This window comes from Microtus oregoni, unplaced genomic scaffold (genome assembly GCF_018167655.1).
Source record: "Microtus oregoni isolate MIOR12 unplaced genomic scaffold, Mior012 000036F_ref0000092, whole genome shotgun sequence".
Taxonomy (NCBI): domain Eukaryota; kingdom Metazoa; phylum Chordata; class Mammalia; order Rodentia; family Cricetidae; genus Microtus; species Microtus oregoni.
The window spans coordinates 19,287,099-19,311,318 of NW_024543095.1; positions in this window are offsets into that span (position 1 = coordinate 19,287,099).

Sequence of the window (24,220 nt, forward strand, 5' to 3'; positions counted from 1 at the left end):
ACACAGCAGCTCCCAATGCTTCCAAGATGAAAGAAGAGTGATGGAGAGGAGGACAAGATGAAGGAGCAAAGCGTTTCTTTCTTTTCTTGCACTTGTTTGCTGTTTTGCTTATCTTAATTAATATTCTCATTTGTATTTTTAATTTTATTTTTATTAGTATTTTTAAAGTTGTCCTTTGTGGGGGATGCTACAGCATGAAGGGTGGATGCAGAGGGACAGAGAAATGAGTGGGACTGGCGTGCATGATGTAAAGTTCCCAAATAATTAATAAAAATTGTGCTTAAAATTACAAAAATTATGGATTCATTTTAAAGGCAGCAAAAACATTTTTCCTTCAATATAAACGTCAGCAAGTTTCTGAGTGATGATATCAGTTAAATGCAAGAATTAGGCAATAAAATTTGTATTTGTCAATGACTTTATTTCAAATAATGAGTAGACTATGTAGAAGGTACAGGCTTTAGAATTAGCTATGCACAGTCTCAGAACCTGCCAGCTGGGACTCCTCACGCAAACCCATCCACCCCATTGTGCTCAGAACCTGCCAGCTGGGACTCCTCACACAAACCCATCCACCCCACTGACGCTCAGAGCCTCCTACCTGGGACACCTCACACAAACCCATTCACCACACTGTGCTCAGAACCTGCTCGCTGAGACACCTCAGACAAACCTGTCCACCCCACTGCTCTCAGAACCTGTTAGCTGAGACTCCTCAGACAAACCCATCCACCCCATTGTGCTCAGAACCTGCTCGCTGGGACACCTCAGACAAACCTATCCACCACACTGCTCTCAGAGCCTCCTAGCTGGCACACCTCAGGCAAACCCATCCACCCAACTGGTGCTCAGCTTTGGTATCTATGGAAGAGAATTATTTTGAAGACTGAGTACAATCACATATTCTGTGCCTAGGATAACATATCCTTATCACACTTTAGTTTCTGCCCATCCTCTTTTCTGAAATGTTGACTCCCCTACAAATCGCCTTCTTTTAGAGACAAAGGCTAAATGCGCAGCAGCCCCAAGCTCATGATCTCCTGTTTCAGCCTCCCAGGTGCTGGGATTAGAGGTCTGTGGCACTCCACCAGTTCCACTAGGTTTGTTGCTGTTTTTTTTTAGATATTAAATTTTTCTATGCATGAATTTTTTTGCTTGTATATATGTATGTCCATCATCTGTGTGCCTGATACTCAGAGGCCCAGAAGAGGGCATCAGATTCCCTGGAACTGGAGTTATAAACAGTCCTGACGATGGAAGCTAAACTCTCTCCGAGAGTGGCAAGTGCTCTTAACTGCGGAACCATCTTTCCAGGCTTCAGCCCAACGTCTTTATTCCCTGAGTTTTATTTTCAGCACTGGGGAGTCCATGCTATGCCATATGATATGCTACTTCTCCTGTGGTTTGCATGTGCTATCTCCTCATAGACAGCTCATGTGCTTAAGCACTTTGTCCACAGCTGAGGATGCTTCTCCGGAAGGTTGTGGAACCTGTAGGAGCCAGGCCAGACTGAAGAAGTAGTCCCTGGAGGCGGGCCTTGAGGTTTGATAGCCCCACCCACCTCACTATTCTGCGTCCTGACTGCAGAGGCAGCCGTAGCCTCTGGTTCTGTGGTTACACCCTCCCTCCATGATAGACCGTATCCATTACAACTGTTAGCCAAAGACAACCATCTCTCAGTTGCTTTCTGGCAGGTGTGTTGCCAAAGCAAAGAGAAAAGTAGCTAGCAGGCTTGCAAGTGACCATTTTGTTTGCAATTGACTCCTGAGCAACTGCACAGGCATTACAGTCAAAAGAGAAAACAAACGCCTCAGGCCAGTCATGCAAAGACTCTCGCCACCATTCTGCCACATTTGGATAGAAACTTGTTAAAAATAAAAACAAAGCAAAAAACAAAGCAAAAACAAACAAACAAAAATAAAGACCAACCTTTTTCCAACAGATTATAGATCAAAGGAGCAGTGGTGCTGGATAAGCTCCCACGTGTCAATTCGGTCTCCTCTCCCAGCAGGCTTATTCCGGGAGCTGCACTCACTGACTGGGCATTTAGTATACCCGATCAGTTATGTGGCAGGCATTGGTTTAGTTGATGGCACTATTATAGTGAAAAAGACAGTGATGTCACTTGTTTATGGAGTGCTAGTTAATAAGGGACACATACACTAAGCATCTAAGCTTACGGATGACATGTTTTTAGGTAGTGATAAAAGCATCTGAGGAGTCCATCAGCAACACTTGCTGCAGCTGGACAACCAAAAGCTACCAGGTCGTGTCTCTAATAAAGTATAATTTGTTTTTCTTACTGAATTAGCTTAATACAGGGTATTCAGGTAGATGGCACCTTCATTATTTTTGTTTCATGTGGGCGGTGAGTGCCATGGTTCACAAGTGGATATCATAGGATGACTTGCAGGAGTCAGTTTCTCCTCCCACCGTGTGGGTTCTGGGACCAAACTCAGGTCATCAGTCTTGGTGGTAGGTGCCTTTACCAGCTGAGCTATCTCCTCCCACACAATACACACATCAGACACATACACACATCATATACACATCACACATACACCATGTGAGCGTGTGCCATATGTGTGTATGTGCCTGTCCAACTGTGCACACTCATGGAAGCCAGAAGACATCGTCTTGCTCTGTCACTCTTCGCTTATCCCACTGAGATAGGCTTTCACTGAACCCGGGCCAGCAAGCCCCAGCCATCCTGATGTCTATACTCCCCATAGTGCTGAAATTACAGGCAAGTTTGGCTATACCTGGGTTTTTTTCTTTTAAGTGTGTGGTAATGTTAGTATCCAGATGCCCCTTGGGAACCTAGCACCATCACCCTTCTGTACATGGCAAGCAGTTCCCTGACTGTATGCAGATGCAAAGTTTTCTTTAAGAGAAAAGCTCCACCCACTCCTTGTCTGGGTTTCTGTCCTGCCTGGTTTCTGTCCTCCCACCAGGTCCCACAGCCATTTAGTCCCAAAGAAATCATACAGGGGTCTATATTAATGATAAATTGATTGGCCTATTAGCTCAGGCTTCTTATTAACTCTTATACCTTATATTAGCCCATTATTCTAGTATATGTTAGCCACATCGCTCGGTACATTTTTCAGCAGGGTAGATCACATCTTCCTTCTTCTGTGTCTTGGCAGGACTGCAGAGGGAGCTTTTCTCTTCCCTGAATTCTCCTGTTCTCATTGACCTGCCTCTACTTCCTCTCTGGTTGTCCTGCCTATACTTTCTGCCTGGCTACTGGTCAATCCGCGTTTATTTAAAACATAATTGGCAGAATATAGACAATTGTCCCACACCACTTTCTCCTCTTTTTTTTTTAAAAAAAAACTTTGAATCTAATATCCTTTGTTTAGCTTTTCTCCTCACCATTAGCCATAACAACTTGTAACCAACATTCTAAACAAAAGATAATATCCACATAAAATCTGAGAGAGCTTGGGAAGTAATTCTAGACAGAAAAGAATAGAGTAAAGCAGGGCTTCTTGGTAGCAGAGGATGGTTACTCCTGATCTCTCTGTCTCTGCCTCTGTCTCCCTCATCTCTCTGAGGCAAGCAGGTCTCTGCCTCTTTCCCCCAAATCTCTCTTTCTCCCCCTTCTCTCCCTCTCTTTCCCTCTCTCCTTCCCCCCTCTCTCTCTGTTCCGTCCCTCCCTTTTAATAAAACTCCACACTCAAGCTCTGTCTGCATGGTGTATTCCGTCACCCACTGTGGTTTGGACCTCACCCACCACAGTACCTGTCGCAAATGTCCTCTTACACTGTATCATCACATGTAAGATCCAAAGTCAGACCCTCAGCCTCACATAGCATGAGTTCTCACCCTCTGAGCCATCTCTCCAAGCCAGATGTATAACCTTAACTTTGGGAAAAAACCTTTCTATAACCTTAAAAAAAATAGGGCTTTCAAGATGGCTCAGTGGTTAAGAGCACTGGTTGTTCTTCCAGAGGTCCTAGGTTCAATTCCCAGCACCCACATGGCAGCTCACAACTGTCTGCAACTCCAGTTCTAGGGGATCTGACACCCTAATACAAGCATACATACAGGAAAACACCAACACAGATAAAATAAAATAAAAAAATAGACCAACCATGATGGTATGAAATCGAAAGAAAATCCCTGTAAAACTTTAATAGGATTGAGGGAATTATATTAGGAGCTATGTTTGCTTCATATGTGGAAGTTGTCAGAATCAAAATGGACAAGGGTGGGGAACTGGCTCAGTGTATACAGGGCTGCTACAAGTGTGAGGTCCTAAGTTCAAGCCTCCAGGATCCATGCAAAGCTAGGTAAGAAGCCACATCTATAATCAGAGCACTCCCACCTTGAGATTCGAGGCAGACAGGAGAAACCAGAAGCTCACAGGTCAGCCAGCTTGGTGTAAGTTTACAGCACAGTGGCAAACATCAGAATGACTACCTCACACAGTGGTGAGAGTTGAGGACCAACACTGGAAACTCCTGTATCCTCTACATGTGTGCATGTAAATGCATGTCCACACATATGCACACACATCAGACACATAAACACATCATATACACATCACACACATACACCATACACACATCATACACACGTCAGACACATATCATATACACATCACACACATATCATGCACACATCAGACACATACACACACCATACACACATCATACACACATCAAACACATACATACATTATACATACATCAGACACACACATCATATACACATCACACATACATCATACACACATCACACACATACACACATCATATACACATCACACACACTATACACATATCATACACACATTATGCACACATCAGACACATACACACATTATACACACATCAGATAGACACATCATACACACATCACACTACACACATCATACACACCTCACTCACATACACACATTACACACACGGCATACACACATCACACAGATATATACATATATTATATACAAATCACACACACCGTACACACATCACAATACTATATACATACCATATACACACATCATACACACACAGCACACACATACACACACAGGGCTGACTATGTCAAGCCCTAATGAAAAACAAACAGAGCTGAGTGGTTACAAAAAAGGAATTTCATCCACATATCCTGACAATGAGAACTATCACAAAAGGTTGTCAGAACTATGACTTTGCACAAAGAACGCTTCTACAAGGACATCTGTGCAATAAGTCTTTGTTTGGCCCAGACTGACACTATCTTGCTTATGAATTCTTGCATCCAAGGATAATCATTTCAAAATAGCTTACACAATAGTCCTCACTTTGCCTTAAGTTTCCCTTTACCCTATCCCCTTTTACTGTTTCCATGGTTTCTGCCCCACTTGTTCTGTGTTGCAATGCTCCTCTGTTACTCTCAATCCAATATCATTGCATTATTCTGTAGAGAGCCTTGCTGTTCTGTTTTCTGTCGGCCTTTGTGATTTAAGTCGATGCATGCAAACTAGAAATATTCGGCAACAGCAGAGTAAGAATAGGGGTTTTGTTTTTGTCACAGTGGGAAGCTGGAACCCAGTTACTTCAGGGCTGACCTGGCACCATCGTGCCTGCAGGGCAGGCTACCACAGACTTTTCTCTTCTCGTTGGCCACTTCATGGTCACAAGATGTCAGGTAGATGGGTGTAACTTTGCACCAGTGTTTTGAACAGAGAGAAAGTAAAGGTTAAGATGTAGCTGCCAATTTAGCTTGACTCCTTTTTGTTGACTTTGTCCTGAGCGCTCATCTGCAAATCTCCACTTACAATTAACCAGCTAGAACTAGATCACTCTAGCATTTTCCAGCTGGGCACATGCTTACATTAAACAAATTCAAGATTGCTTTCATTGGAGATGTATGAGGATGAACCTGGGCTAGCAAGCTAGCAGCATATACCACAGAGTGGACTAAATATCACTAAAATATAATCTCAACATCTGGAAGGCAAGTATTTATTATGGAAAATAATTACTACACAGTACTGATGTGTACCTTCCTATGGAGCAAATATCACTGGGTGTGCTAATGGTCTCCATCCTTTTCCCCAAGCTTTACCTCCTGAATCTATTTGCTTATGCTCTACCTTGCTTTCAGCAAGACCCACCTGTCACATCAACCCCATATTTTGAATAAATAGGAAACATAATACTTATCTCAAATGACTTTCTATCTTATACCTCCCACACATATTTAAGAATTCTTATAGGCAAACAAGTCAAGGAAAAAATAAGCAACTAAGAGATGAGGTGAGGAAAGAAGAGAAACACAGCGAACTCCAGACAGGGTGAGAAACACATGCACAGAGGGTCTAGTGCAGTGGTACAATGGTCTTGTATAATGGTATCCTGTCACTTGTATTGTTTTAATAAAACACCGATTGGCCAGTAGCCAGGCAGGAAGTGGAGGCAGGGTGATGAGAACAGGAGAATTCTGGGAAGAGGAAAGACTCAGTCTGCATTCATCACCCAGACAGAGAGGAAGCAAGATGAGAATGCCTTACTGATAAAAAGGTACCAAGCCACATGACTAACACAGACAAGAATAATGGGATAATTTAAGATGTAAGAATTAATTAATAAGAAGCCTGAGCTAATAGGCTAATCAGTTTAGAGTTAATGTAGACTTCTGTGTGTTTCTTTTGGGCTGAATGGCTGTAGGACTGGGTAGAACAGAAACCTCTGCCAACGCCTAAGCCTGTGGCAGGGCAGCACAGATGTGGGCATCCTTGACCTTCTGCTCTCCAGCCATCTACACGTCTGTGCAAAGTCTGGTTGAAAGGATTACTGAAATTCACCATCAAAATATGATTTAGCTGTAATGATATGCAGGTGTGAGCTGAGTTAGACTTGATGTCTGTGTGAATGCCAAGGTCTCCTGCAGGTACAACTTCATCTTGTGTTATGAGATGCTCTGGGACAGAGGGCTGTGAGAGTGTGGGCACAGTGGCCTTGCACAGAGCTGAGGAAGCTGAGGGATTTCTTTGTGCAGCTGTGGTCAAAGAGAGGGGGATATGAAGTGGAAGGGAAGAGGGCATCCAGCTACCACCTACCCCTTCTGAGCCAAACTTTATTGGGCTAAAAACTGGATACACACATTTCTAGAACCACAGTTTCTCGTTGAAATATTTTTCTTTTGGGCCACCAACTTGTAAAAATGACACAGAGACATCTTATTAATTATGAAAGTTTGACCTTATCTTAGTCTTGCTTCAAACTAGCTCTTATAACTTAACCCATTTCTATTAATGTACATGCTGCCATGTGGTTCATGCCTTTTACCTCGCCTACTGTATGTCCTCCTTTCTCTGTATCAGGATGGTGACTCTCTGTAGCACACACAATTCATCAAAACTCAGAGAGAGAAACTGAGGTTCACCCTGAAGGTCCAAAAAGCAAAACAGCCAGCCACTGGCTCTTACCTCTACCTCAGTCCAAAATGGTGATCCTGTCTCCAAGGGCCTCAGAATGAAACTGTGTCTGAGAGCTGTCTCCTTCTATTTTATAATCCTCTCTAGGACTGGGATTAAAGGAGTGCATCTCTGGGATTAAAGGCGTGCACTGGTTTCTATGGCAACTAGTGTGGCTAATGGAATTAAAAGTGTGTATTACCACTGCCTGGTCTGTAAGGCTCACCAGTGGGGATGTTTTACTCTCTGATCTTATTTATTAAAATACAAATTTTAAAACCTCTCAGAACTCTCTTTGTCACCAGAAGTCCTGCCTAACCTCTTCCTGTCTATCTATTGGCCATTCAGCTCTTTATTAAACCAACCACAGTGACACATCTTCACACAGTGGAAAGGAATATTCCTCCAGAGTTTTCTGGTCACAGTAACAAAGAATTACACTGTAATTCCTTGGGGTGGTTGTTTGTTTTAAAAATAATAGATGGACAGTGATGAATTAAACAAAAATGCTTTCTGCAAAGAGTCTTTGAAATGGAGGGTTGGACATTTGAGTGGGGGCAAGGTAGACATGACTTATTAAAGACTGCAGCAAAGTTGTGGGTGTCAAATCTAAGATTAGTATATAAAACATCTATTTCTGGCTTGCTTGCTCTCTCCTCCAAAGGAAGTCTGCAACCAATAATCCCATGTGGCGAGGAAGGTGGCTTCTGGCCATTATCTGGTGAGAAACCAAAGTCAGAAGATGAATAATTCAGAAAGTTCAGAATCTCCAAACAACAGGTACATGAACTTGGAAGTAGCGAGACAACAACTCCCATCACACCTGGACAGAGGTTTTGTAAAAGACCTTACGACAGAGACTTTGAGATAAGCTGCTGCTGATCTCTGGACCTGCTGAAACTGTGCTCTACAAAGTTTGACTGTGTAGGATTCAGTCTCACCAGAGAGCACAGGCTAATCCCCAATACATAGTAGGTGTTAATTAAACCAGATTGAATTGCTCAATCACAGATAAACAAGAGCCCTGAGGGATGAAAAGTGAGATTCTGCAGGAAACTGGTATTTTCTCCTTGTCCTCCTCTTCTTCCTCCTTTTCTCTTCTTTTTCTCTTGTTAGGGACAGGGTCACTTTTAGCCCTGCCTTAGTCACTGTTCTATGCTGTCAAGAGACACCACAACCAAGGCAGCTCTTCTAAAGGAAATCATTTAACTAGAGGCTAGCTTACATTTTCAGAGGTTTAGTTCATTATCACCACAGCAGGGAGCATGGCAGCCTGGTTGGCACTGGAGAAGCAGTGGAGAGCTACATCCTGATGCACAGGCACAAGCAGAGAGACTTGGCCTGGCACAGGCTTTTGGAACCTCAGTGACCACATCCAGTGACACACTTCCTCCAACAAGACCACACCTCTAATCCTTCTAATCCTTTCAAACAGTTCCTCCTGGTGACTAAGCATTCACAGATATGAGTCTATGAGTGTGTGTGTGTGGGGGGGGGTCATTCTCAATCAAAGCACCACAAACCTAGACTGATCTTGAACTCACTGTGTATCAGAGGATAACCATGAATTTTTCATTCTCCTGCCTCCATCTTCCCAGGACTGGAATGGCATACATGTGCTCCCATGTCTAATTTACCATAAATTAGAATCATTTAGGAGTTTTATTCAAACACACTGGGGCCCAGCATCAGGAAGGTGAAGGCAAGCAATTTTCATTCCAAGAATTTTCCAAATGATGCTGATATTACTGGTTCAAAGACCACACTTAAACCACCCTGCAAGTGACATTGGTTTCTGCAGTTTCCTGGGGTGGGGGAAGAACAGCACTTCCAGAGCTCTCAGTGCATCAGGGAAGCAAGACTAGGAGAAGGCAGACTTTAGGCTGTTCCGAGGTCCCTGACCATCAGGTGGTGGTTGGTGTTCAGGGGCAAGGAGCTTCATATACAAGGAGAATTAAACGGGAGCCGTTGATCTGACTCACAAGCTTGTCTCTAAATGTTATAGCTTAAGCAATCAGTCTAGTTACCAAGGGAGAAAATAAAGCTGAGGTTGTAATGAAGCCATCATAATGGAATAGCCACACCAGCAGGTTCGCTGGGTATCAGGAGAGATCAAACACGATCTGAAATCACTTCTGTAAGTCAGGTGCCCTGAGCTTCATTTACTGCTATTTAATTCTACCCCCTTCTGTTTACCTGATAGAGGTTTAGTTTAGAATAGTTCAGGGGCTTCCAGGGGACCCTGACTTCCTCTGGGATCTTAGCTAGAGATTCTGGAAGCCATTCAGACCTTCCTTACTTTTGCCATTTGAGAACATGGCGAGGTCTTCCTGTTGGCATCCATCGAGTCCATTTTCCAAGTTGAAAATTATTCAGATAGTTAGAAGAGGAAATGGCTGTGCCTACTCTCGGTCTGTTTTTCAAGTACTTTTGTCTCCTTGATGTCCCAGAGATATATATTAATAGAGTGCTTTCTGAAAACACAGCTTGCGAAGCAGCCATTTCCAGGCTTGTCGCCTCTGTTAGCAGTGATCAATAATTACAGTACCTGTGGTAAGAACAGATCTTTTTTTTTCGTATGGTGGCACATTCGTGGGAGGAACAGGTCACTGTGCGTTTTCCTTATAACCCCTTCCAAGTAGTTTAAGTGTTGTAGTGTAGCGAAAGACAATGTCCAAGTGACAGTTTCAGGTGCCAGTTTGTCTTTGCTATTTGAGACCTGGCTGCCTTCCAGCAATTTCTGATATCAATACAGTACCTTTAAGTCCAGCAGTGGTAAAGCAGTTGACATTCACAGAAAGGAGAGAGAAAAAGGCACAGGGATAAACAGATACTTGCCTTCAAGAGGCTTCTCACTTACCATGAAAAGACATTTATGAATAAAACCAAGAAGCTGGTAAAAAGTTCACAGCCAAGGGCAAGCGAGAAGGCTCAGCAGGTAAAAACCCTTCACACTCTTGGGTAACTTGTGCTTGCTGTGATTTGAATGTATTCTTAAAATTCACGGTGAGATCGTTGGCACAGTCTTAGGTATGAGCGGTGTGGTGAAGTGAGGTCCTAGACAATTCAGTGAGTTTGGCTCTAGGTCCTGTGTTGCATGTACTCAGCAGCTCTGCTGCCAACACCATCAGATGTGGGTATCGTATGCTCTCACATTTCCCAGCCTCCCAAGCCTTGAGCCAAATACATTTTCTGCCCTGAAAAACTACCCACTCTGTGGTATTCTATAACAGCAACAGGATGAGCATAACACTAAAGCATTGTTGTGCTGTGTACCATAAGCAAAGCATCCATCTACAGACCAGAGATTCCAGTCTTGGGGCTTAATGTCTCATTCTCAAATAAAACGCTAAGCCAAGCCTGGTGAGTCAAGTGTGTAATCCCAGCATTCAGAAGGCAGAGGCAAGAGAACCACTCCAAGTTCAGGGCTACCCTGATCTGCATAGCAAATTCCAGGCCAGTGACCACTACAGATTTCCAAGGCAAGAGGGAAAAAAGTAAAACTTTAGGCTGAACTAAAGCAAGCACTCTAAACTTTAAGCATAAAACCTTTCGGTCAGGCGAAGATAATGGGGTATTGACTGGCCCACTCACCACACACTAAAGTCAGTTTCTCGTCCCTCTGATCATGCTGCTGAGCTAATTGTAGTGTGTTTTCCTTGTTATGCAGGTTTCAGGGTCAGTCAGCTCCAGACAGCAGTTTCCAGTGTCTCTGGAAGCCACCTTCCTTGCCACATTCAACGGTCATAGATAATCCAAAATTCACAGATAATCCAAAGTTTTCGAAAGTGGGGATTTCCATGGGTCTTCAAATTCTCACGCTCTTTGTTTTCTCCCATTCATCAATCTTATCAGCTGCAGGCAGCCCAGACACACACACATACACACACACACACACACACACACACATATACACACGGCCCCCAGGCAGATTGTTTACGTTGACTTGAAGGTCTTTTCTGTTAACCTTTTTCCTGACCCACCCCACAATTTCCTCTGGCTTGTTATTTAACAGACTATCCAAATAACTGACCTAAGTCCTTTGCTTTCTCCCTACGGAGAGCATTTCACTGCCACCACCAGGTCTTTCATAGCATGTGTTTCTCTCTCAGAACAAGGACACTGAACCCTGGCACGTGGCCTCCAGGGAGAAACACACTCAGTCCCTGTGCTTTGAGCCGCTCTCTGGTAGGAAACTTCAAACTCAGCCGCAGCGTGTGAGACCGTTCCCGGCGAGCTACTGCAGCACTGAGGTTTAATGCTAACAAGTTGTTACCAAGGAAAGGCCTTTGAGACCTGACAAAAACACTTCACGTCAGTCAGTGTGCCCCTCATGTCTGTGAAAAGACTGCTCTAAAGTGACTTTGCGGTTTCCTTCTGGAAGTATCTCCTTTTGTCAGTTATTTACATGTCTTCTTGACACGCAAAGTCAGAAGACTACCTAGGGAACTCTGAATGTTGAAATGCCTTCCTTCCTTCCTTCCTTCCTTCCTTCTTCTTTCCTTCCTTCCTCACTCTCTCCATTCCTCCCTCTTCTTTCCTTCCCTTCGTCCCTCCTTCCTTCTCTCTCTCTCTCTCTCTCTCTCTCTCTCTCTCTCTCTCTCATCTCTTGAGACAGACTCATATATTAGAGCCCTAAATCAGTGGTTTTCAAGTGTCCTAATGCTGCGACCCTTTAATACAGCTCCTTACGTTGTAATGAACCCCAACCATGAAATTATTTTCATTTTTACTTTATAACTATAATATTGCTACTGTTATGAATTATAATGCAAATATCTGATATGTGCCCCCTGTGAAAGAGTTGTTCACCCCCAAAGGGGTCGTGATCCACAGGTAAAGAACTACTGCCCTAGTTGGCCTAGCACTCACTATACACAATCTGACTAGCCTCAAGAGTACAGTGATCCCCCGGCTCAGCCTCTACAGTGGGTAAAATTAAGGTATGAGCTGCTTCACCCAACTTAGAAATTTCACTGAAGAAGGCAGTTGATTCAAAGACTATAACTGCCTGGACGTGTATAGACAGATGCTGTCCTGAGAACTTCCTTGGATTTGCCAAAACTGAGATGGGGTGTGTGTTTTACTTTCTCAAGGAACATCAATGTCTTCCTGAACATGCTGCCCATAAATCTAAAGCTGTCTCTCCTACTTTACTTCGTTCTCTGGGCCCTGTGGTCCAGGGCTTTCCTTGGTAACTGCCCCTTCCCCCTGGAATATCCCTAATGTTTAGTGCCTCCTCATACCTGAACTGTGCTGAAGAACTTCCCAGTGTAAAAATGATACCAAGAACTGTTTTCAGATTGGCAAATGCAACAAACCTGGGGAAACTACCATAGTTCCTCAAGCCAATTCTCCTCATGACTAGGTGAGAATGGGGTAGTTGATTATAGAGTCTGAGATACTAGCTTGACCTATAGACCACAGCTTTGTGTTCTAGACATTCAAGCTGGCCACTAGCTATTGTCTTCTTGAAAATAAAAGAAATACAAATTAGTGTGTTCTGTGGCTGCAGGGTCCAAATGCGGACTCAGTACCAGGAGGTGTGGCTCTTTCCTGGCCTTCATCACTAATTATAATCTCTATTATCAGACTATTCGGTTGAATTGTGTGAACTAGAAGGGAAAGATTTGTTAGGATTCAGGCATTATGCTATCTGCCCCAGTTACCCAACCGGATGCACTCAGGCAGTACCCTGGCCAGTTCAGACTATTAAGTCTCTAGTAGTCTGTACAGAGATGCAGAAGGGCCCTTAAGTGACAAGCTCTGCCATTCTCGCTTACTCTTCCCTCATTGTTCTTCTGAAGAAGGAACCAGGTCTTTGCCCCCCCCCTGCTCCCTTCCCTCCCCTTCCCCTTCTCTCTATTAAACTCCCCAAGTAAGCTCTGTATGCAGGGTGTCTCTGTCTCTCGCCCCTTGGCCCACCATCTCATGCAGAATCATTACAATGCCATAATCAGTAAAGTTCTAGTTTTTATTTTCTTTTTGTTTTTTTAAGACAGGGTTTTACTGTGTAGCTCTGGCAGTTCTGGAACTAGCTCTTGTAGACCAGGCTGGCCTCACACTCACAGAGATTTGCCTGCCTCTGCCTCCCGAGTGCTGGGATTAAGGCGTGCGCCACCACTGCCTGGCAAGTTCTGGTTTTTCAAATTTAGAAATCCTATGTGTTTTGATGATTCTTCTATCAAAATGGCTCTTCCATCAAAAATTCCTTTGTAACATGAATGGGGGTCAGGCCTGCTTGTTGTGGGTTTCTGTCCTGCCCAGTACCCCACATCTGTTTAGCCCCAAAGAAAATCACATAAAGATCTCTGTAAGTTACAAAGCTGATTGGCCCATTAGGTCTAGCCTCTCACTGGATGACTCTCACATCTTGATTAACCCATTTTTCTGATCTATGTTAGCCATGTGGCTCAGTACCTTTTTTTCAGTGGGGCAGCTCACATCCTGCTGCTACGGTGGTCTGGGCAGGAGTGAGAGGAATCAACTTCCTCCTTCCCAGAATTCTCCTGTTCTCATTACATCATTTCTACTTCCTGTCTGGTTTTCCTTCCTATATTTCCTGCCTGGCCAATCAGTGTTTATTTATAACATGATTGACAGAATACAGACAATTCTCCCGCACCATTCCTTAACATATTAATGAACATACTACAAACAATTTGTATGTCAGGAAGGACTATAAGCTAGATACAATACAGGCTGGCAAAAGGAAACATCAAGGATGAGGGAAGAGAGGGGGCACTGAAACAGACTTCCTTGCAAACAGTTTATTAAAGATGACTTGAATTTTGTTTGTATTTACCCCTCCTAACCACCTCTAAGTGATGCCCATGAGATGAGGCATCTCACCAGCAATAGCAGTCTTGGATCCAAGGTATAAACAGAAGTTTCTATTTCACCCAGTCCCATAGCCTTTCAATACCAAAAAAACCACACAGAGGTTTATATTAATTATAAACTGTTTGACCTATTGCTCAGGCTTATTACTAACTAGCTTTTACAACTTAAATTCACCCATAATTCTTGTCTATGTTTAGCAAGTTACTTGGTACCTTTTCTCAGTAAGGCATTCTCATCTTGCTTCCTCTGTGTCTGGCTGGTAACTGACTCTCTGCCTTTCCTCTTCCCAGGATTCTCCTAGTCTGATTGCCACATCTGTACTTCCCGCCTGGCTACTGGCCAATCAGCATTTTTTTTTTTGGTTCCCTGACCGGGAATCGAACCCGGGCCGCGGCAATCAGCATTTTTTAAAACCAATATGAGTGACAAATTTTTACAGTGTATAAGAGCATTATCCAACAGCACCAAGGAGTATTGCTTTCCCACACCCCCTCATCCTTGAATAAATGTTCAGCTGTCTAGCTGTAGTTTCACCTGCACTCCCATCTCTATGGCAGACCACTTCGAACACCAGAATAGACAGAAAGCCAAATTTTCAAAATATCAAAGGCTTGGGAAGTCTGACTTTTGATTTTCTTCTTGGCAGTCCAAAACGTATACTTGTTTTAACAGGCAAGGTGAATGTCTGAATTGCTAACAGAAAGAAATAAAGTTATAAGGCCAGCAGTAGCCTCCTCACCAGTTAGAGAACAAGGATGGTAGTACAACCTGTGTTTCTCCCTGAATGCAGTCATAGATAGTAGCTGAAGCCCAATTAATAAAAACTCAGAGAGAGAAATTGGGGTTTACTTTAAGACCAGAAAAGCAAAGCAGTCAGTCACTGGCTCTTACCTCAACCTCAGTCCAAAATGGCAATCTTGCCTCCAGGAATATCAGAATGAGACAGAGACTATGAGCTGTCTCTTCCCATTTTATAATCCTCTCCAGAGCTGGGATTAAAGGCATGTACTGCCCGTTTCCATGGCAACTAGTATGGCTACTGGGATTAAAGGTGTATGTTACCATTGGTGGTCTGTCTGTAAGGCTGACCAGTGGGGCTATTTTATCTCTGATCTTCAGCCAAGCTTTATTTATTAAGATACAAATGAAATGCCACTACAAGTAACCATACTCCTTCCTTCTTCCTGTTTCATAGGAGTGTGCTGCTGTAATTCATCTTATAGATTAATTTTTAGTATACGGGATACTCAGGAGAAATTTTGAACTTAGAGAAATTTCTTCCTTAGAAAGAGGATAAGGCCTCCATAGGGAGTCAACTAAGCCGGGCAAATTAACTTGAGTCAGAACCAAGCCCATCCTTCCTGCATCAAAATTGAGCAAGGCATCCCACTATAGGGCCTGAGCTCCTTAAAGCCAGCTCATGCTCCAGAGACGATAGATAGATAGATAGATAGATAGATAGATAGATAGATAGATGTAGTTTAAGAATACAGAAACATAATGTGATGGGAAAGAAGATGCACAGTTTCCTTTATCTTGTATTATTGCTGTGGCCAGTTCAGCTTTAACTAAAATTTGATCTCCTTGATGAAAAATCCCATCTGGATGGGAAATCACTCAACTCTATTCTAGAAACCTGAGGTCAGAAAGCCTCAGCTAACTTATCTTAGCCTGTTTGTGTGGAACCCCCTCCTGCTTATCTCAGCTTCCATTAAACTGTGCTTCTGTGAAGCCCCCTGAAGCTTCCCAGAGAGATGCCTAGGTGTGCTTTTGCCTCTCCAAAAACCTTTTGCTCTGGATACTCAGGGTCACACATAGGTCTCTGAATACATGAGGCATAGTTCCACTCGGCTGGAATAAAGACTCATTGTCTACAAACTGTGTCAGAGTGATGATATCTCTGTGGACTACACAGAACAGTAAGCCCTCGGGGACTGAAAGCAGTATTTTGAAACCTGGACAGTTGACAGAGAAGAAAGAACCCCACACATATTGTAGGACTTAAAAAAACGTCAAGATCCAATGGTACTCAGTGGCATTGGCACCAGGAGAGAGGGACAGATGATTGAGAAGCAGTGAGGCTTCCCAGTCCTCAGGGCTGAGTGCCTGCATCCTCCATCCCAACAGAGGCCGAGGGCATTTGCATTGTGGAGAAAGGTGTCAGAACTGGAGCATGATAGCCCACCGGAGGCTGGTTCAGTATCAACAAAGAGTCTGCCCAGACATCTTAAAAGAAAACTGTTCAGTTGGAGCCTCTGACTCGCCTCTGCATGTCTAAGAAGCTTCATTCCTATGTCTCTCTCTGTCTCTCCAAACTCCATGGGCTCAGAGACTCTGTGAACAAGTGAAAGGTGCCAAGAAGCCCAGTTGCACAATCTTGGAGACTACTTACTGCAACTTTGCCCCCAACTGCCCAAGACCCCACATAACACGCTCTGCTTTTGTCCAGACTTGGGCACAAACCCAGCTTCTGGCTGACATTTCATCACCCCTTACCTGTGACCTAGAAAGTCTCCCTGCTTTCGTTTGTGAGCATGGTTTCTCTCTGGTACTGGAGAAATCACCAGGAGTTGCCTTGTCCAAATAAACATGTTGTGTGGGCTGAATCGAGCATATAGGAGGCTGGAATGGCCAAGTTAGCGCCAAAAACATTGACAGAAAAGGCACAGTTGGGGCCAAAAGCATGACAGCTACACCAAAAGCGTGACAACTCCTCCAAAAGCGTGATAGCTAGAAAAGGGTGCAAAATTCAAAAACAGTGATGTTGCAAAGCCCGCGGAAAAATAGTCCCTGCCAAGATGGCGCTGAAGGGGAGCAAGAGGGGAGGAGACCTGACTTGTTTACAAAAAGGTAATTGGAGTGAAAGATGGGGTAAGATGATACAAAGTGCCTGATGCCCTTGTCATCTCCGTTAGGGGCTGTAGGAGCCGCAGCGCGGATGTAACAGATGATGTGATTGGCTAATTCCCCTTCCACTTCTTCTGGGAATTGTAGGGTTTTGTTTTGTAAGTTGCGTGCTGTAAGGAAATAAAAGAGTTCCTGTTTGACTCCCCACTGCATCTGATTGTTTCCAAGACCTGGGGACTGGGTGGCTAGCAGCACACTTCCCCTCCTCAGCCAGAACCAGTCACGGGCGGCTGCCTCAATTCTTCGGCGGGGTCTACGGAGGGACCCTGCACTGTTATTATACTTTTTCAGTTTGGCTTGATCTGGCTTACTGTGTAAGCTGAGAAACTTATTATTGGGGGGAAGGGGCAGAAAACCTATTAAAAACCTCCGACTTGGCAAGCCCTATCCCCTTGGTCAAGATCTCTAGTGCACGACTTATATTTTATAAAAGTGACAGCTGGAGCCCTTCTGACAAAAGACTGCTCCTCTGTGATCCGCACCCTTTCCAAGACACAGGGCATTTCCAACTTGCCAAAAATTAATTCCTTACTTTAAAAAAGTATCACATTTACTTTTGCGTGTATGGGAAGGGGTGTCACACGTGTGAAGGCACCTTACAGGAGTGGTTTCTCTTCCCTGCTCCACCACTGGAAGTCCCAGGACCCAAACTCAGACTGTCAGGCTTGTCGGCCAGAGCCATTATCCACCGAGCTGTCTTATGTGCCCCTTACTTTAAATAACAAAACTAGAAATATCAGAATAAAAAGACAAAAAAAAAACCAGAAAATTTGGAAGATAAAGTTGGAAACACTCCCAGAAAACAAATAAAAAGACTAAATAAAAAAAAAGTAAACGAGAAACAGCAAGTCAAGCTTGGTCAGAAAAATCCAGTATATAAAGAGCAGATAGGAAAACAGTCAGGTGTAATTTTAGCCAGGCTAATGGTACACACCTTTAGTTCCAGTGTGCGGGCCCCAAAATGAGAGCCTATCACCCCTTGTCTGATGGTCAGAGAGTTTGGAGGTTGCTCGACAAGGCTGACAAGCACAGCTGCACGTCCACTCAGGATGTGATTACCTGGTTCTTTTGACATCAAGACGGCTCATACAAGTAGATCCATTCCATCCTAACAGATGGTTAGGATATACAAACATACCTCTGCTCCTTCTTTTCTAATACGAGGATACCTGGAAAGTGGCTGCCTTCAGGATACTTCATGATTTAGTTTTGCAAATATTTTGTTGGGAATTTCTGCAACTGTGTTTGTGTGAGAAATTTTGTCTATAGTTTTCTTTCTGTTTGTCATGTCTTTACCCAGTTTTGCAATCAGGGTAACTTTGTAAGGTAAGTGTTGATCTTCTTTATAAGTGTGGTAGAATTTGGACCCGGAGAGTTTAGCACATTTGCCACTCTTGCATGGGATCAGGTTCAGTCCCAACACCCACATGGTGGCTTGCAACCATCTGTAATACCAGTTAAGATCTGCACTCCTGACCTCCCTAACAGTAGGCATGGGCACAGTGTACAGACACACATGTAGGTAAAACCCTCAGACACATAAAGATAAATAAAATTTAAAAAATTAAACAACAATTAAAGTGAGAAGCTATCAAGATGGCTCAGTGGGCAAGGGTCCTTGTGCCCAGCCTGATGACCCAAGTTCTATACCTAGAATCTACATAGTGGAAGGAAAGAACAAACTATTGCAAGTTGTCCTCTAATCTCCACACGCGCTCCAAGGAGCACTCACACACACACACACGCACATGCACAGGCACATGCACACACACATGCACTTCATGCACACATGCACTGCATGCACTCATACAAAATAAATAAATGCTTTTAAAAGGACAAAAATGCAAATCCTAGAAAAAATTAAAATAAAATTTGAGAACTGTTTTAAATGAGCAATCGAATGAAAGAGATTGCCATATCATCTTGATATGTCTTCCTCCAGTCTCTGCTTTTTCTCTTTGTTTTGACCAGTCAGCAGAGACTATGAGGTAGGCTGCTAGTCTCATCTGAACAAGTTAAATCAGTGTTGTCCTAGTTGCAAATTATAACTTTCTTCTGGTGCTTTGAAGCTCTGTCAACCTGTGCAGGGCTTTCTGTGGCCAGGTCTAGGAGGGAGTATGGAGGGCCTGCCCACTAGTGTTTAGGCTTGTTCACTCTGTTAGGACACCTCGGCACATTCTGCCATGATCTTCCTGTGGTCCTGGGTAGCACCTTTCTGCTGTGGCTGGTGGTGTGTGTGTGTGTATCCCAGTAGCTTCTGCTCCTACCTCTGTAGTCTGTGCTGCTTGGGACCTATGGCTCCCATAAGAATACTGTACCACATTCCCTCACAATCTTCCCACAGTCGACCCCTGCTGTCTGGGCAGTGGCCAAGGTGGTGTGGGAGATAGTGACACTTCCAATCTCTCAACTTCAGATCTCCATGCCTTTCTTTTGGTGCTGTTTATACTCTTTGTGCTCTCCTGGCCAGACAGATTGTTTCTGATTTGGGTTCCCAATAGCAAAACTGGGCACTTCAGGACCCAGAGAAAACCAGATCAAATGGCCGAGATGCCTATTAGTACTAAAGCGCACACCGGCTGTTAAGTTCACTCAGTACCCATGACTCCTCTCTGCTCTTCTCATCCTGCCCCCTACCTTAAACTTCTCCATCCACGGGCTTCACTTCCCTTATCCCAGCTTCTTATTCTTATATAACCCTGCCATTTTTGCCATATGGCCTCTTGGTTCTTTCTCTCTCTTGGCTCCACTCTCTTGGTTCTCTATCTATCTATCTATCTATCATCTATCTATCTATCTATCTCTATCTCTCTCTCCCTATTCTCTTGGTTCTCTCTCTCTCCATAACTCTACTTTCTTTCCCCCTCTCTTCTTTTCCCCTCTTGCTTTCCCCTCTCCCCATCTCTCTTCTCTCATGGCCAGGATCAGTCTGGATTCTTCCAGATACTTCTGGCTGTCTTCTCCTCATATCTACCACAAACCATACCTTGGAGTGCTCATGTTGCCTATTTTTATTCACTCTTCTTACCTTTTTAGGTGTGACAATTAATACCTATTGTCAACTTGACATGCTCTAGAATCACCTAGGAGACAGATGTCTGGGGGTGTCTGTGGTGAGGGTCCTAGATTAGGTTAGCTGAGGGAAGATGCACCCATGGGTGTGCTGATTTCCAGCACGCATTTCTCCGCGCTGTGCTCTTCCACCATGACTCCTCCACCACGGTGAGCTCTATCCCCAAACTGTGAGTCAAAATAACTCCTTCCTTCCATTGCCTTGTCAGGAACTCTGTCACAGTAGTGAGACAGATGACATAGTCAGTGTCCATTGCTCAGTGACCTTGAGCACACTTCCTGGGTGGTGCCCAGTCCAGTGCTGGAAGTTTGATGCAATTAGGGCTCTGGCTGTGCACTGAATGGAGAAAATCCCACTGTGACTGACTTCCGGCTTCTGTCGTTCTATTTTCTTATTTCTCTGTTAGTGGCCTTTTATCTTTACTAGTTCCCAGTCCATCTCACAATCACACAGCCTTGGCTTCTAATCCTCCATCTTCTGTTATCTGCCCTTTTGTTTTATGTCATTGAATGTGTGTGAGTTTTGCCAGCATCTGTCTGTGAACCACGTGTGTGCCTGGTGTCATCAGAAGGCTGTTGCTTTTATATAAGTTGTTCTATTACCAATAAAGACTCAGGAGTCAGATGTTGCTATGAAAACCTAACAGATCAAAGCAGCAGCCGTGGGGGAGCGACCAACTGACCTTTTTACTGGAGACCCAGAAAGCGCATCTCTCCACACATTCCAGACCAACAAAAGACCCTGTATGTCTTAGTCAATCCCTATTCCTCTCTGTGTGTCTCTCCATTCTTCTTTCTGGGTCCTCCAGACTCTCCATGGCTAGAAAAATGTCAGCTAGTCACCGATTCCTCCCCTGATCCAAGGTTTATGTTCTTACCACTGCGCTCTCTCTCTCTCTATATATATATATATAGATATAGATATAGATATAGATATAGATATAGATATAGATATAGATAGATAGATAGATAGATATAGATATAGATAGCTATAGATAGATAGATAGATAGATAGATAGATAGATAGATAGATAGATAATGAGCAATAAATACATGAAAGATGCTCAGCCTCACTAATCATTAGGGAACTGAGTCAAAACTGCAAAGTTCTACATCATATCACACACGTTTGGGCAGCTACTATCAAAGTGAAGAAGAAAGGAAAGACCACGCCTTTCCCAGCAGGAAGAACGTGAACCGTGGTACCCAGTGATAGATGAACTGGCTTCCTTTAAAAAAGAAGATTCTGAAATACGCTACAAAGAAAGGCCTTGAGGACACTGTGCTGAGGGAAGGAAGCCATCGTAAGGTGAGATATACACGCGATTGCACTCACGCCAAGTACCCGAGAGGCAGCCTTCGAGGAGTCCACGGCTGGTAGCAGCTGATGTTCAGGAAGGCCTTGTCCAACCTCAAAGAGCAGAGTTTTCCCAGAGGAAAGGAATTCGGAAGGCGGTGGGTGATGCCGGTTCAGTTACATCTATCCTTTCACTGTATGCTTGATATGGGGAAGACATCACCCACCGCCTTCCGAATTCCTTTCCTCTGGGAAAACTCTGCTCTTTGAGGTTGGACAAGGCCTTCCTGAACATCAGCTGCTACCAGCCGTGGACTCCTCGAAGGCTGCCTCTCGGGTACTTGGCATGAGTGCAATCGTGTGTATATCTCACCTTACGATATACATAAATCTGAGCTGCAGAGATGGACCAGGTATGATTCCCAGCACCTGCATGGCTGCTCATAGCTGCCTATACTTCCATTTCCACGGAATCTGATGCCCTACTCTGGCCCCCTCAGGCACTAGGCAACTGAATCTCAACTGATATAATCAATAGAGAAACTGCAAACTGTTTCTCCATCACTAACGCTACTCTATCTGCATCTGTTGTGCGCACTGTGTGCTGACAGAATGGGTGTTGGAGGCTTCAGACTTGATGAACTGCTGGAAAGATGGCTCAGCAGCAAGGAGTGTGTACTGTTCTCAGCCCCTACGTTGGGTGTGGCCCACAACCACCTCGATCTCTGGCCACCGAAGGTCTGATGCCTCCAGTCTCCTAGGCTCCTGCACAAAGCCTTGTGAAGATATCCATAAATACACAAAATTAAAAATAAATATGTGAAGAAGCCGAGAATTTGTTCTGAGATCTCTTCTGTGAGCACCAACCAGTGGAACACAAGGAAGTGTACATACAGGCACAGCAGTTGCAGCCTTCTTGAGGTGGAGGCAACGTGATCGCGAGTTCAAGTCCAGCTTCTGCTACACAGTGAGTTTGAAGCTAGCCTGGGCTCTATGAGACCCCTGTCATAGGGGAAGGGGAAGAGGGAGGTGGAAGCAGGATAGTGGACTCAGGGTTAACCTGGGCTATGTGGTGATTTCAGAGTCAGTGTGATTCATGCCTGGAATCCCAATACCTGGGGAGGCCAAAGCAGAAGGACCAAGTTCAAGGCCAACATGTTTCACAATAACAAGACGCTTTCCATAAAGAGATTTTTAAATACACCTTAAGCCAGGAGCTGCATTTTTAACTTTGTTTATTTTTTACCTTTGTGTGTTTGTGTGTGTACATGCTTGCCACAGCCTGCACGCGGAAGTCAGAGAACAGTTTGAGGGAGTCAGTTGTCTCCTTTCACTGTGTGGATCCATGAAGTCACAGGCTCCGTGCCCTTCCGTCGTGGCTATCCTGTGGGAGATGAGGAATTTTGCCTTTACACCTCATCCAAAATGGGGATTGCCAGAGTGAATCATGGGATGTCACAGCCTCTCTGCTTATGTTTGATGTGTCTGCTGGGGAAGGGGGTGGTTGTGTAACATTGAATCAAGTGACTTTTTCACATGTACTTTCCAAAGAGCATGGATGGGTAAGGGGCAGTTGACCCAGCAGGAAAGGCGGACAACGCTCATTTCTCAGCTGCCAATGAACAGCAGTGAACATCTGGGCTCCCAGAGATTTACTCTCTATAAATGAGGTTGCCATTTAGGGCAGAGGAAGACAGACTGGCTTCGACTCTCAGGCCTGTTAAGACTGGTCGGAACCTTCTGATACTTGCCACCTGTGAACTCCCACTTGATGGACTGCTGTTTCCTTGAGAATCAGTCAGCACAGCCCGAGTGACCTGCTCTCGGTTATATTAGGAAGCACTCACTTATTTAAACACTAGTCTGTACAAAACCTCATGGGGTGGAAGGAGATGGAAAAGACACACACATGCATGATGAGGCCTGTGAAAAGCTTTGGACCAAAAGTTTCATTGCACAGCTGAACAAGTAGGCACAGTGGAGTTGACAGCTTCCCTAACTAGACCTGCTCATCGCAAAGTTAACACAACTGTTTCTTAGCTTCCTTTCCATTGGCCTGCATGATAAGGAAGTTATCTGAGATATTTTTAGGATCACCTGCAATATGGGGGAAATAGCCCAATGTCAGAGCAAGCTCCCTAAAACCAGACGAACAGCTTTTGGCTCATGCCCTGGGGGGAATAATTGGCAGAGGTCAGGATGGAGAGCCTGCTCAATGGCCCTTCACTCACCGCTGCCAACAGACAGCACACAGGTCTTCAGAGTTGGCCTCCGTAGTTTTTTCTTTTGTAACCGGGGTGACTTTTTGTCCTTTGGTAGTTCTTTCCTATGGTACCTCCATGGTGGCTATCCATCTCACTAAAGAGCTGGGCCCACAAGGAGTCCAGAGACACCAGGGTCACAGGAGGAGAGACAACCTCTAGTTGTGTTTTGCTGCCAAGCAGCAGGAAACCAGCAACCCAGAGGATCTGTGCAGTGGAAGCTTCTAGAAGCAGCCAGGGACCCAGAGAAGGGAGAATCTGCAAACACACTGCCACAGTTTAACCCAGTTCTTCTGGCTGCCTTGCAGGCCAAAGATCTACATAGTCGGGGGCCCAAATCTATTTGCTGATGTACATAAATTTTCTAAGTCAATACTGTTTAATAGTTACTATTAAAACCAAACCAAAACGCAGAATGTGAGAATT